Source organism: Xenopus tropicalis, chromosome 3 (assembly GCF_000004195.4).
Source record: "Xenopus tropicalis strain Nigerian chromosome 3, UCB_Xtro_10.0, whole genome shotgun sequence".
Lineage (NCBI taxonomy): Eukaryota > Metazoa > Chordata > Amphibia > Anura > Pipidae > Xenopus > Xenopus tropicalis.
Genome location: NC_030679.2, coordinates 98,980,517 through 98,993,673, shown reverse-complemented (window position 1 = coordinate 98,993,673; position 13,157 = coordinate 98,980,517).

The following is a 13,157-nucleotide window of genomic DNA, read 5'->3' as shown; positions in this document are numbered from 1 at the left end:
GCCTGAAATTGGCCAGATCTCGATCGGCCAGGTTAGAAAATCTGGTCGGATCGGGGACCGCATCGGCTCGTTGATGTGGTCCCCGATCCGACTGCCCCATTGCCGCCCACATAATCCGATCGTCTGGCCCCAGGGCCAAAGGATCGGATTATTATTTTTTTTACCTAAATGGTCCCCGATATCGCCCACCCGTAGGTGGGGATATCGGGGGAAGATCCGCTCGCTTGGCGACATCGCCAAGCGAGCGGATCTGCTCGTGTATGGCCACCTTAACCCGTATTATTGTAGAGTTCTTGTTGGTTAGGATATTGATGCTAAGTGCAGATAGATACCAGCAGATTGTTGGTGTGTGAGGGAAAGAGTGGGGGGGCTCATAGGTGGTTATGCTACTGAGGGCTTTGCACCTTTCATATCATATCTATATATAAAATTGAAAAAGGCCCAAAGCAGGAGCCGAAACGATGGTGAAATGTATGGAATAAAAGCACTTTGAGAAACATGTATATTTGGATATTTGGACAACTTTCATTGTATGTATTACATTATTTTGGTTCTGGGTACCCATTTTTAAGGGAATGCAGCTTTCATATTATATATAAGAAGATCACAACAAGTGGCATTCAGCAGCATGGGCTGTAGGTGGTACATGGAGCTCCAGTAATGTGACATAATTAACTGTAGAATATATTAGATCCTTTGACACTTACGGGCATATATATTACCTATCAATATGTTGGGAAAGATCCTATATGAAGAAAAACAAACAGTTAATGCCAGAACTCACCCATGATTTCTGGTATCAATTATATTGAACCTGAAAACTGACAGGTAATCAATATGACCCTTTTTCTCAGTTGCAGCAAACTATGACTGTATGAAATATTTGAAGCCATTTTTTATTTATTACAAAATAATATATATGTAGGAGGGTAAAGGTTTTGCTCACCTTTACTCCAGGCAGTCCCATAAGGGCTATGACAGCTAAGGGTTGGTCTTTTGCAGTTAGTGTGCAGGGGGGAGGAATTGTTTAGCTATCCAGGTAAAATTATTTCTCTGCGGAATGCCTCAGTAGGAGAAGACAGGAAAGGTCTTAAACAACTTGCTGTAGGAGTAAAAGGGAAGGTTTAGGGTGGCTAATTGAGCAGCTTGAGTTCAAATGAGGAGACCAACAGGGTTGGTTACCCTGCAGTGTCAATTACAAATATAGGGAGCTTGTCTGGAACAAGACACCACTGTGAGCACCCATTGTTCTAGATAGTGTAACATACCTGTATATGTCCTTTTGCAATGCCACTCATATATGCACAGCTATACTTTTACAGATATTTCTAGCCTGTATTGCTGCTGTACATGATAGTTGGATAATTGGACTATAAGTGCCAGACTGATACGAATTCTCTTCAAGAATTTCAGTCTTGAAGAGGCTGAGAGGGGTTCTTACAGAGGAATTAAGGATGGAATTTCAGAGAGCTGCAAAAGTAAAAGTAAACCAAAACCAGAAATAGTTTGTAAGGCATGTCCTGAAGAAAGCAAAATGGCTGATCCCTTCTCATTTTTGAATACAAATAACATTTTATTTTTGTATTAAAATTTTATTTTTTTTTAAACAAACTTGCATAATTTAAAAAAAAGAAATGTAATGAATACTAAAATTAAATCAAATTAAAAGTTGTAATGGTGTTTTTCATATTATATCATCATCTTTAACCTTATCTCATCTTTGTTTTGTTGTGAAGAAAAAAATACTTTGATTAAATAAACTTGCTTGAATTGTAAAACTATAATTCTCATTGACTTCTATGGGACCTAAGCAGGTTTCTGGCAGACTTGATAAATCTCAAGAAGTGGTGACAAAAATTGCCATAGCAATCGTGGGTTTTTCAGAAATCAACTCTTTAAAAACTAAACTGCAACATTTTGCCATGATTTTCTCAAAATACAACAAAGAATCTAATTCGAATTGCAATTTACTAACTACTGATGCTGAATGTGTCAGTTTATCCAAAAGTGTTTGGTTGCTTTAAACAGTCAAACACCATTGTGTCACTAGGCCAATGGCACATAGATCGTTTTCTCCACTGGTGTTTTTACTCCAGTGGAGAAAAGCCAATTCACTGCTTTAGTTTTTTTTTTCGTTTTTCTGTGCCGAAATCCACTGTGTATTAGTGCTTATCTGTTCAGGATGAGGAAGGCAGCAGACTGGCTTATTTCCACATAGAAATGCCAGTGAAGAAAATGATCCATGGGCCATAATTCTCAATTAGAGAAATAGAGAGAATTAAAGATTGGGATACATTTTCATTACAGTGCATTACAGTATATACCTTATGAATGGAATGTGACAAAGTACGGAGTCAAGCTAAGGATTTCTAAGGTATGAGATGTGCCTTGGTTTAATACAGGGGTAGGGAACCTATGGCTCGGGAACCAGATGTGGCTCTTTTGATGGCTGCATCTGGCTCACTGCCAAATCTTTAATAAAAAAAAAAAAGGGGGCGTGGCCTGTGCTCGGCGGATAGAAGACGTGTTCTAAGCCTTAGAACACGTCTTCTATCCGCCGTGTGCAGGCCACGCCCTCCTCCGCATCTGGCATCCTTGGGACCCACCCTACCTTGCCCCTGCGCTCGGCAGATAGAAGACGTGTTCTAAGCCGGATGCGGATGCGATGCAGAGGAGGGCGTGGCCTGTGCTCGGCGGATAGAAGACATCTTCTATCCGCCGAGCACAGGCCAAGCCCTCCTCTGCATCGCATCTGTATCCGGCATCCTTGGGACCCACCCTACCTTGCCTCGCAGCATCCGTGGCCAAACATATTGTATGGCTCTCATGGAATTACATTTTAAAATATGTGGTGTTTATGGCTCTCTCAGCCAAAAAGGTTCCCGACACCTGGTTTAATATATTAAAAATAAAATACTACAATCCAGGGCTACCATCTGTAATCATGTAGCCCCATATTACTCAATTAGAAGCCCCCCGCCCCCTAATGTTTTCAAAACATTAGGCTTTGTCTGTCAATCTATCTATCTATCATCTATCCATCTAAGAAATAGATATTTAGATATACACATTGCCACCTTGTGGTATAAAGTGCAAAGTGCAGAAAATAATAAATAATATTAAAAACTGGCACATTAACATACCAAAATACTTTACTTTACTGTATTACTTTATGCTTAAAAAGCATTGTAATTCCAACCTAAGCAACCTAAGCCATATGCTTCCACTACTTAAATTCACATACAAGCACGTGTATCTCCATCCCAATTTAAAAAGGTGTGGGAGAGCTTGCTTGATGTTTACCCTTTAGAGGTGGACTCGTAACTACCTAGCATCTACTCTCAATTAACCTGTGTGCTTAACCTGAATCAAATATAATTAATGCTACACCAAACAATTCTTGACAATTTCTATGCATGCTTTCTGCGGCAATAATTTGGGAGGGATCTCTTCCTGTTTCCACAATAATGCCTCTGTGCAAAATAAAAGGTCCATTCAGAATAAGTTTACTTAACTGGGATTTGATTAACTTCACTGGCTACACAGAGGCCTGACCTCAACCTAACTGACTTGCAAGATGAGTTTCTATATCCACTATGAGCAAGATATAGTTATGAGCAATATCTAGTAATGAAAAAATATTTTTTACCAGACATGGATTTATTGGGAAATTCCACATTTTGTCACTGGCAAATTTATTTATGAAGCTGTCACAAAAATATGCTGCAGCAAAATATTGAGGAATGAAAAAAAAGTCATGGTTGCGTCAAAAAAGATTTTGGTCGTGTCAAGTAATCCAAGGTTGTTTAAAAAAAGCACTCCTCAGAAAAGTCTTGCAGTAGCTGCATTTCGCAAATATTTAATTGTTTTGCAAATTTTTCGCTAATTTTTTGGCGAAGCAAAATGGGACAGATTCACTCACTACTAATAGTTGCTCAACATCAGTGCCAAACCTGGAACCAATTCTCATAACAATGTTCCAACATACAGTGAAAAACCTTCCCAAGGTAATAGAGGTTATTATAGATTATACATAATATATAAGGTTTTGGAATGAGGCGCTGGCCTGGCCAGACAGATGTCCTCTTAATATTTTTTTTATCATTTTTAATGTAAAATATGGATGGGTTACTTCACTGCTGTACAACTAAAATACAGAGTGTATTGCCACCTGGTGGCTGAGAATAAATAAAAACAATGTTTTGAAATACACAAATGTGTCCATATAAAATGTTTGTCTAAATTGTCTTTAAGTTACTAAAGTTTATTAACGTGTGATATACCTGCTTTGTTTTGGGATAGCTGGCATTATTTACACAAGCATAAGTGTTAATGCTATTGTTAATTCTATTGGATTTTTGGTAGCAATTTAGGACTTTAATTTTTAATTATTTTTTTTTGTTCTCCTTTTTGGCAATCTGCATCCTAAGCAATGCCTCATAATTGAGGCCCCAGGTTTCAAGTGTAAAAGTGGACAATTTACACATTAGCACCTAAGTAACTGAAAAAATGATGAGATATTTTGAGCCAACGCAGAAGCCAGCGCTTCTCTGCCATATGAAATATGCTGCTGAGAATATGCTCTGCGTGCCAACAGTCTTAATTTAGCCTTACTGAAGATCTATTGTGAACTGTAAGGGATGCTGTACTGTACCATTTTCTTGTTGTACTGTTTAGTTAATAAATACAAAACAAAAACAATAAGAGTGAGAGTTAGGTTCAGGTTAGATAGTGAGCAGCTCACACCTTCGTTGAAAAGGAATAGAAGGACTAGCATTCCCTGGTGTACCTCCCACAGAGTAGATACTCAAACTTACAAACCTAGGGGTAGATGTGTTCCTGTCTGGGTTGCACTTGGAGGGCCTATACTTGGGATTGGACACTTTTGAGTTGACTCAGTCCACACATTGATTATTGACCCCTGATGGGTAAATTATTCTGGGAAGCTTTGTACATGCGTAAATCATACCTCCCAACATTTGAAAAGTAGAAGGAGGGACAAAAACATCTGCTGCGCGTAGCGCCACGCCCACTTTATGGCCACGCCCCCCCAAAACAAGCCCATTTTATAAAACCACACCTGAAAAGCATAATACACACAAAGTGCATCAGAAGACAGACACTGTGGCCCCAATCATTTTATGACATATTGTTGCTCTAAGGATTTCATTACGCACTGTGGCACCTGTATATCATGACTCATGACAGACATTGGTAGCCAGGTGTTATGTTTTGAATTGGTGCCAGAGCAGGGACCCCCTAAAACATTGCTGGTTCTCCCCCAGTGTCCCCATACTTTGGGCCGCTCCAAACTGCAGCATCCACCAGCTCCCCCCAGCATCCACCCAACATCCTCCAGCTCCCCCCAGCATTCACCCAACATCCTCCAGCATCCACCCAAAATCCTCCAGCTCCCCCAGCATCCACCAGCTCCCCCCTGCATCCACCCAACATCTTCCAGCTTCCTCCCAGCATCCTCCAGTTCCATCCCAGCATCCTCCAGCTCCCTCCCAGTGTCCTCCCCAACATCCTTCAGCTCCCCCCTAGTATCCTCCAGCTTCCCCCAGCTGCCCCTTAACTTCCTCCAGCCCTCTTCCAGCGTCCTCCCCAACATCCTTCAGCTCCCCTGCAATGTCCTCCTCAGCGTCCCCCAGCTGCCCCATACCTTCCTCCAGCCCCCTTCCAGTGTCCCCCAGCTGCCCCTTACCTTCCTCCAGCCCCCTTCCAGCGTCCTCCCCAACATCCTTCAACTCCCCTGCAATGTCCTCCTCAGCGTCTCCCAGCTGCCCCTTACCTTCCTCCAGCCCCCTTCCAGCTTCCCCCAGCTGCCCCTTACCTTCCTCCAGCCCCCTTCCAGCGTCCCCCAGCTGCCCCTTACCTTCCTCCAGCCCCCTTCCAGCGTCCTCCCCAACATCCTCCTCAGCTTCCCCCTGCTTCCTGCGGCTCCCCCGCTCCTCCCGCCTGCTTCCTCTATCTGCTTCCCCCGGCTCTTCTTCTCCCCGTGACGTCACACACATCTCTCGGGAGCCGCTTCTTCTGCACCGCGGGACATTTGCAAGCGAATCCGGGACAGCGTGGGAAAATCGGGACTGTCCCGCGTAAAGCGGGACAGTTGGGAGGTATGCGTATGTAAGGACCCATAGGTATTAGAGTCCCTATGGCTTTAAATCCCTACTTCCTAGTTCCTAGTGCTGTTGCTGGGCAAAGCACCATGTATCTAGTTCATACTATATTGTGCCTTATTGGTTTACTAAGGATGACCACGCCCCTTGCAGACTGATAAAGTGTCTAGCAAGGAGGGGTGGCTTCCTCTTTGGCTGCCTTCTGATTCTCAGGTAACATCTCCATCGAGCCTGGGATCAGACTTGGCCCCAGTAAAAGCCATTTGCCCTAGAGTAGCCCTTTGGTGCTCTAGTGAAAGTCGGGGACAGGGCCCCGTGAATGAGGTGAAGTTAGCAGAGGAATAGATCCTGTAATAGCACACTCTATATAGTGTGAGACAGTCAGGGCTATCTAGCATGAGCAGCACTCGCTCCACCATAGGAGATCTTAAAAGGGTTTAGCAATACCCAGGCTCTGTTTGCCTTACTGTAGGGACCGCAGTCAGACACAGGTATCAGGCAGTTTCTTCCCCTGATCCACCGTTGCTGTAGGGATCCGGCCCAGTACCAGGTGATCATCCTTAGGATTGCTTATATCTCCTTATCTACCTCCACCGTGGTGTTACTCTGCATTGCATAACTGCAACTGTTATTAACTGCTTCACCATCTACCTCAGTATTTGTGAGTATTACCCTGCATCATCCTGTGTGTAATAATAAATGTTAATAGTTGATCAGCAAAGAACCTTCTGGCGTCCTATTTACTATTCACTACACCACAGCATCAGGGAGGTGTAGTTCAACACCATCCTCATCTCCAAAAGCGCTCCTAAAGGTCATCTCCCACTTAGCGGAGGCCCATCCTGGGAAAGGGGGATCGCATGTAACACATGCTCTACCTAATACTAGTCTGGATTGACCCTTTACTGGCCAAACAGGTGTTACACGTGTAGCCCACTTTAGAAGGATTTCTGTGCTGCTACCTGCTGATTACTTATTCTTGGCGCTACAGGAGTCCTGAGCCCCCACTTACTATGGGGGTTAATAAGGATTTCTCCCTTAAAGGCGTGCCTCCACCCAGGGATGGTGTTGTGGAATTATAATCCACCCCCTGGGAACTTAACAGTCTCTAGTACCTCTGCTTGGGATCCACACACAGCCCCCAGTACCTTGCCCCTCCCTGGGGTAGTAGCTTACCGGCAGGTAGGTGATCCTTGTGCAGGAAACAGTCAGATACACAATTGATATGATGTAGAAGATTGAATTGGTTTATTAGGGCAGGACCTCTCCAGGAGTGGCAAACATATTATTCACACAGCATGCAGGGCTTTTTCTCCTCACTACTCATTGAGAGCTTTCTCCTGTTGGGCAACTCACAGTACTCAAGCCAAGTGTCTCCTTCTAGGTGATCTCCCCGGTACTCACGCCAGAAGGCACCCCCTCTTGGGGCCCTTCCCGGTACTCGCGCTAGGCAGCATCACCACAGGCAGCCCACCCCGGTACTCACGCCTAAGCCCCCTCAGATACAGCCTCCTGGGCTAGCGGTGACCTTGTCCACCTACCTAACCACTTATGGCCCTGCACTCCGGCTGATGTAATGCCGGGAGGTCTTAACCTCACTTCCACTCCTGGAGGGGCAATGTCCGCCCATTCTAAACTCCTGGTGTCCTACATATCACTCCTAGAGCGACCTATTATAGAACTACTATCTAAACTGTGCCAGGGGAGCACACTACCTGAGCAGCCCCTGGGCTAAAATGTCTGACCCTCAGCACATGGCTGCATCCCCTTATATGGGCCTATGCACCACCCTGTGGCCAAATCCCGAACTGCAGGTATACACCCGGTTAACTGTTTAACAACCCAGTCATCCCAGTGTCCCTGTTTCCCAGCACCACCCTGTGGCCTGTCCTAGGGGTTCCTGTCCTAAGGGCCCATTTTTGGTAAACCCCTACATTCTCCCCCTACAAGAAAATTGTCACCTCCTGGCTGACACACATTCTACCAAATACATTACATTTACCATGTTGTTAACATCACGCTTCACAGCTCCTCCAGGAGACTGCTAGGGTACAATGGATGAACTGGAAAGGAAAAGTGAGAGAAAACAAAATCCCCACCCTCCAAGTCTTTGTGAAAGTCCCCACAAGAGTCTCTGTCCCTTAGACATTTCACACTCAAAAGGAAAGAAAGGACAATTTATATGCCCAAAAATCAAAACACATTTCTTTATTTTACATCAAAGAAAATAAAGGCAAACTTTTTCCTGGCCCTCCCCTCCTCCTTGAGGGAGTCCAGGTCCCAAGGTGCTCCCACCTTGGGCTCTCCTCCACCAGCCGGTGGCACTTTTAGCACAAAGAGCCCTCCTGGGCTAACTTAAAACTTTCCCACTCTGGGATAAACTGCAGACTCCTCACTCCCAACCAGCCGGTTGGCTGCGGTCTTGGCTCTCTCTCTTTAGCCACCAACAGTCTCTGTACTTGAGAAAGTGAGTCTCTCCTTGAGAAGGGTACCCAACATTGGTACTGCCTCCTGAACTGAAGAATCCCCTCCTGCGGCTAACTTTTTGCCTCCGGGGCATTGCTCACACCATGTGACTGAACCGGATTTTTATGTCCTCATAGGGAGCATAATAGTTGGGATGAGGTTTCCTTACCGACTTCCCATTTGGCAGAGTCACCTCCAAATAAAACTGCTTTGGCTCCGGACTTTTCCTGCCACAACTGTGGACTGTGTGACGCAGCACTGTGCGGCCCCACCACCACTCTTTTTCTATGGCCCGGACAAACCTCCACGCAGCCATCTTTTTGCTCTGGTTAGGATGGGTTAAGGCATGACCTATCCTCTTTTCCTTGGTGGATATCTCATTCACTACCCACTCATCCAGCATCTCTTCCATCTTTTCATACACCCATATTGGTGCGTAAGGCATAAAATACCCCCACAGTCTAAAGATCTTATAATTGATGACTCTTTGAATTCGAGACACCCTGCAGAAAATATCTGGATCTGCCTTCCCTGGCAGCACCCAGAACTCTTTCTCTTCCTCCTTGGGAATCTTTCTAGGAGCATAGAAGAGGTCTGGTAATTTGAATAAGGCAGGACTGTACTCATCCTCCTCAGCTTCCCTCAAGTCTTCCTCCCCACCAGGAGTACTACTTGTGGCAGACCCAGGGGCTCTTGCCTCAGCAAGGCTTCCCTCCCTCAGGACCTGGCTGTATGAAGGGGGCGCTGATATCTCTTCAGCCCTCACCTCTATGTATGGGAGCATGGCAGCCTCGGCCACCTCTTTAGCACAGTCACTCTCCCCTTGGGGATTGCTTGGTAGTGGGACCCCCTCTATGGGCAGCGCGGGTTTCTCTAGGGAAGATGCGGGAGATATAGGTGCTGAAACCTCCCCTGGGCTCTCTCCCTTAACCGTCACCCCCTGGGGCTCCCCACTCACAGTTTCATCAATGGCGCAGCATTCGCCAACCTGTGGCGCAGGTGCTGCCGCCTCCTCAGGCTGCTCCTCTAGTGCTGGGATAGCCGCCTCTTGGGCACTGACACACTCCGCCGCCACTCTCTGTTGCGCGGTCGCCAGTTTACCCGCGTTCAGTTTTGCCATCAGAGCCATGATGACTCCATGCCCTGTGCTCATCACTTCATCCCTCAGTGGGCCACGCCAGCATTGGTAGCCGCACTGCGCGCATCGCCCCTTGGGCCGGTGGAGGGCTAGGTATGCCTCTGCTCCGCATTCCCCACACAGCGGTACCATAGTTGGGTCACCCTGGGGAGTGATCTTTTCGGCAAACAGGCCCAGCCACACATACCGGAACCCCTCATCATAGGCAAACTGTGGTTCAGGTAGGGACTCTAGGCCCGCGCTACCACTTGCACTCTTTGCAGACATAGCTGGGAAGTAGTGTAGCAGCCAGTCCCACACGCGTCTCTCACTAGATGCTGTCTGGGAATTTCCCAAGATGGCTGCCATGACGTCGACGCTCATTGTCACGCCCCTGCTCAGCTCTTGGCGCACTTTCAATTGTCTCTTATTGGCCGCAGTCCCTCACGGGGCGGTCACTTTACACGTCAACTACACGCCACCCCCTGGCCCGCCTCTTTCTTGCGAGTCTTCCTAGGCCCTCTTGGCGCCAACTCTCTGCAATCCTATTGGCCAGGAGCCTTCCCTTGCTCCTCTTTCGCGCCAACTCCCCTCTTGGGATGCGGATCAGGGGTTGCCCAAATCTAGCCTGGTCGGAAATAGGGTACTGTAGTTACGCTAGGCCTCAATTCCTTTAGGGCCCTTTCTTCTAAACGGTTCTCCAACCGATCTCAGCAGTGCCTCCAAATGTAGCCCACTTTAGAAGGATTTCTGTGCTGCTACCTGCTGATTACTTATTCTTGGCGCTACAGGAGTCCTGAGCCCCCGCTTACTATGGGGGTTAATAAGGATTTCTCCCTTAAAGGCGTGCCTCCACCCAGGGATGGTGTTGTGGAATTATAATCCACCCCCTGGGAACTTAACAGTCTCTAGTACCTCTGCTTGGGATCCACACACAGCCCCCAGTACCTTGCCCCTCCCTGGGGTAGTAGCTTACCGGCAGGTAGGTGATCCTTGTGCAGGAAACAGTCAGATACACAATTGATATGATGTAGAAGATTGAATTGGTTTATTAGGGCAGGACCTCTCCAGGAGTGGCAAACATATTATTCACACAGCATGCAGGGCTTTTTCTCCTCACTACCCATTGAGAGCTTTCTCCTGTTGGGCAACTCACGGTACTCGCGCCAAGTGTCCCCTTCTAGGTGATCTCCCCGGTACTCACGCCAGAAGGCACCCCCTCTTGGGGCCCTTCCCGGTACTCGCGCTAGGCAGCATCACCACAGGCAGCCCACCCCGGTACTCACGCCTAAGCCCCCTCAGATACAGCCTCCTGGGCTAGCGGTGACCTTGTCCACCTACCTAACCACTTATGGCCCTGCACTCCGGCTGATGTAATGCCGGGAGGTCTTAACCTCACTTCCACTCCTGGAGGGGCAATGTCCGCCCATTCTAAACTCCTGGTGTCCTACATATCACTCCTAGAGCGACCTATTATAGAACTACTATCTAAACTGTGCCAGGGGAGCACACTACCTGAGCAGCCCCTGGGCTAAAATGTCTGACCCTCAGCACATGGCTGCATCCCCTTATATGGGCCTATGCACCACCCTGTGGCCAAATCCCGAACTGCAGGTATACACCCGGTTAACTGTTTAACAACCCAGTCATCCCAGTGTCCCTGTTTCCCAGCACCACCCTGTGGCCTGTCCTAGGGGTTCCTGTCCTAAGGGCCTGTAGGGAAGGGCTAATTTACACTTTCCCCAAACACACAACCCTGTGACTTTAAATCTGGAGCAACCAAAAACATGGCTGCTGACTGTACTGCAAAGGGACAGTTCCCAGTAACAGCCTGGCCCAATCAGCAGGGGGGGATTGGCTTCTGACCTTGTGACCCTGCTGAAAGAGCTTTGGAGCCAAAAAGATATGAAAGTGAGGCAGATCTTGTTCAGGAAGAGAGGAGAAGGAAAGCATGGACTCTGCACAGTATTACTGGGAGCTGCCTGAGGTTTTTCCATCTTTCCTGTGAGTGTTCCTGTAATCTGTACAAGTAGGGAGCTAGGGTTCCACCTGTAGAACAATCTATTCTATATAGGGAACCCCATAATCAGAGCATAGGGAGTTAGTTAACCCTTCCCATTCAGCCATTTAGTGAATGGGATTACTGCAGCAGGCCTGAGCTATTGTTAGGGTAGTAATCCCTGTAGGATAGTTAGGACTTCAGCCCTGTAGTGAGTTACCAGCGTGTACACTGGATCTGGATGTGGGATTACCCATCAGCCTCCGTGACACCTGCAGTGAATCTCCATCAGGATCCCAAGAAGCCTTTCTCTACTCCAGCATCTCAAGCTCAGTGAGGATTAAAGCTGCCAGACTGCTTCCCTGCATCTGCCCTGCCCCACAGGATCTATTCCCCTTTCACTGCCACCAGGAGTTGGTGAGGTTTTACAGTTACACACCCCGGGGTGCTACAATCTGGTGTTGCAACACATAACTCTGTTACCCCTACCTTCATACAAGGAGTTAACCTGTGCACACTCAAGTTCTTAAAGTGACAAGGGACATATTCTTACACAAAGGGGAATAGTGTCAATTATTACATGTGTTATGTGAAACTGTTATTGTTTTCATTTCATTGCATCTTGCATATATATTACAATTTATTTCATATCTATCAATTGTGTGGTTTATTTCCATTGCATTTGGTATATTAATCACTGCTGTCGCAGTTCCCAGGGAGTTGTTGCCCACTAATACATGGTTTAGCCCTGGGTGGAGGCACTTAAACTTTCCAAACCCTGCAAATCTCCCACTTAGCGGAGGCTTGGGATTTCTCCTGTTTGCGCCCCAGTGTGGCCCTGGATATCAGTGCCAAGAAAGGGTTACAGGCCCATTTTTGGTAAACCCCTACACACGTAAATACTGAATAACTGTGCTGCACCTATCTGTGACTGTCCTCTAAGTAATTGTTCTACATCCCTGTGAATAAAAGTTAGCATTTGTTTTAAGAACCACTGGCACCAAATTGATTTAATCATGCTTCGGGGTGCAGTTCAACAACAGCCTTCTACCACTAAGTCTGCAAGGACCCATTCAAAGAGATTATGAGTTGCAAGAGTTTTTCCTGGTTAAAATGAAGGCACCTAAAGGGGGTGAGTCTGTGCAGGCAAACCTTCTTTCTTTGCTATCTTAAGCAGATTGTGCAAATAGCTGCGGACTGCCCTTCTAATAGAGACAGGCGGGGGAGTCACACATGTTTCCCCCCCAACCCCTTTTGTGGCAGGAGGCACAGCTTGTATCAGGGCCATGTCCTTACCGCCTGTCCAAAAGCAAGTGGTAAGGACAGGGCTAGCTGTGCCTTCTAGTGCTGTGCTTGTAATTGAGCTCTAGATTTTTCATGAGGCACATCACATAGAGTACCATAGTGCTTTTGGCACCAGGGGTGCTGCTACTATGAGGCTAGTTGAGAAACT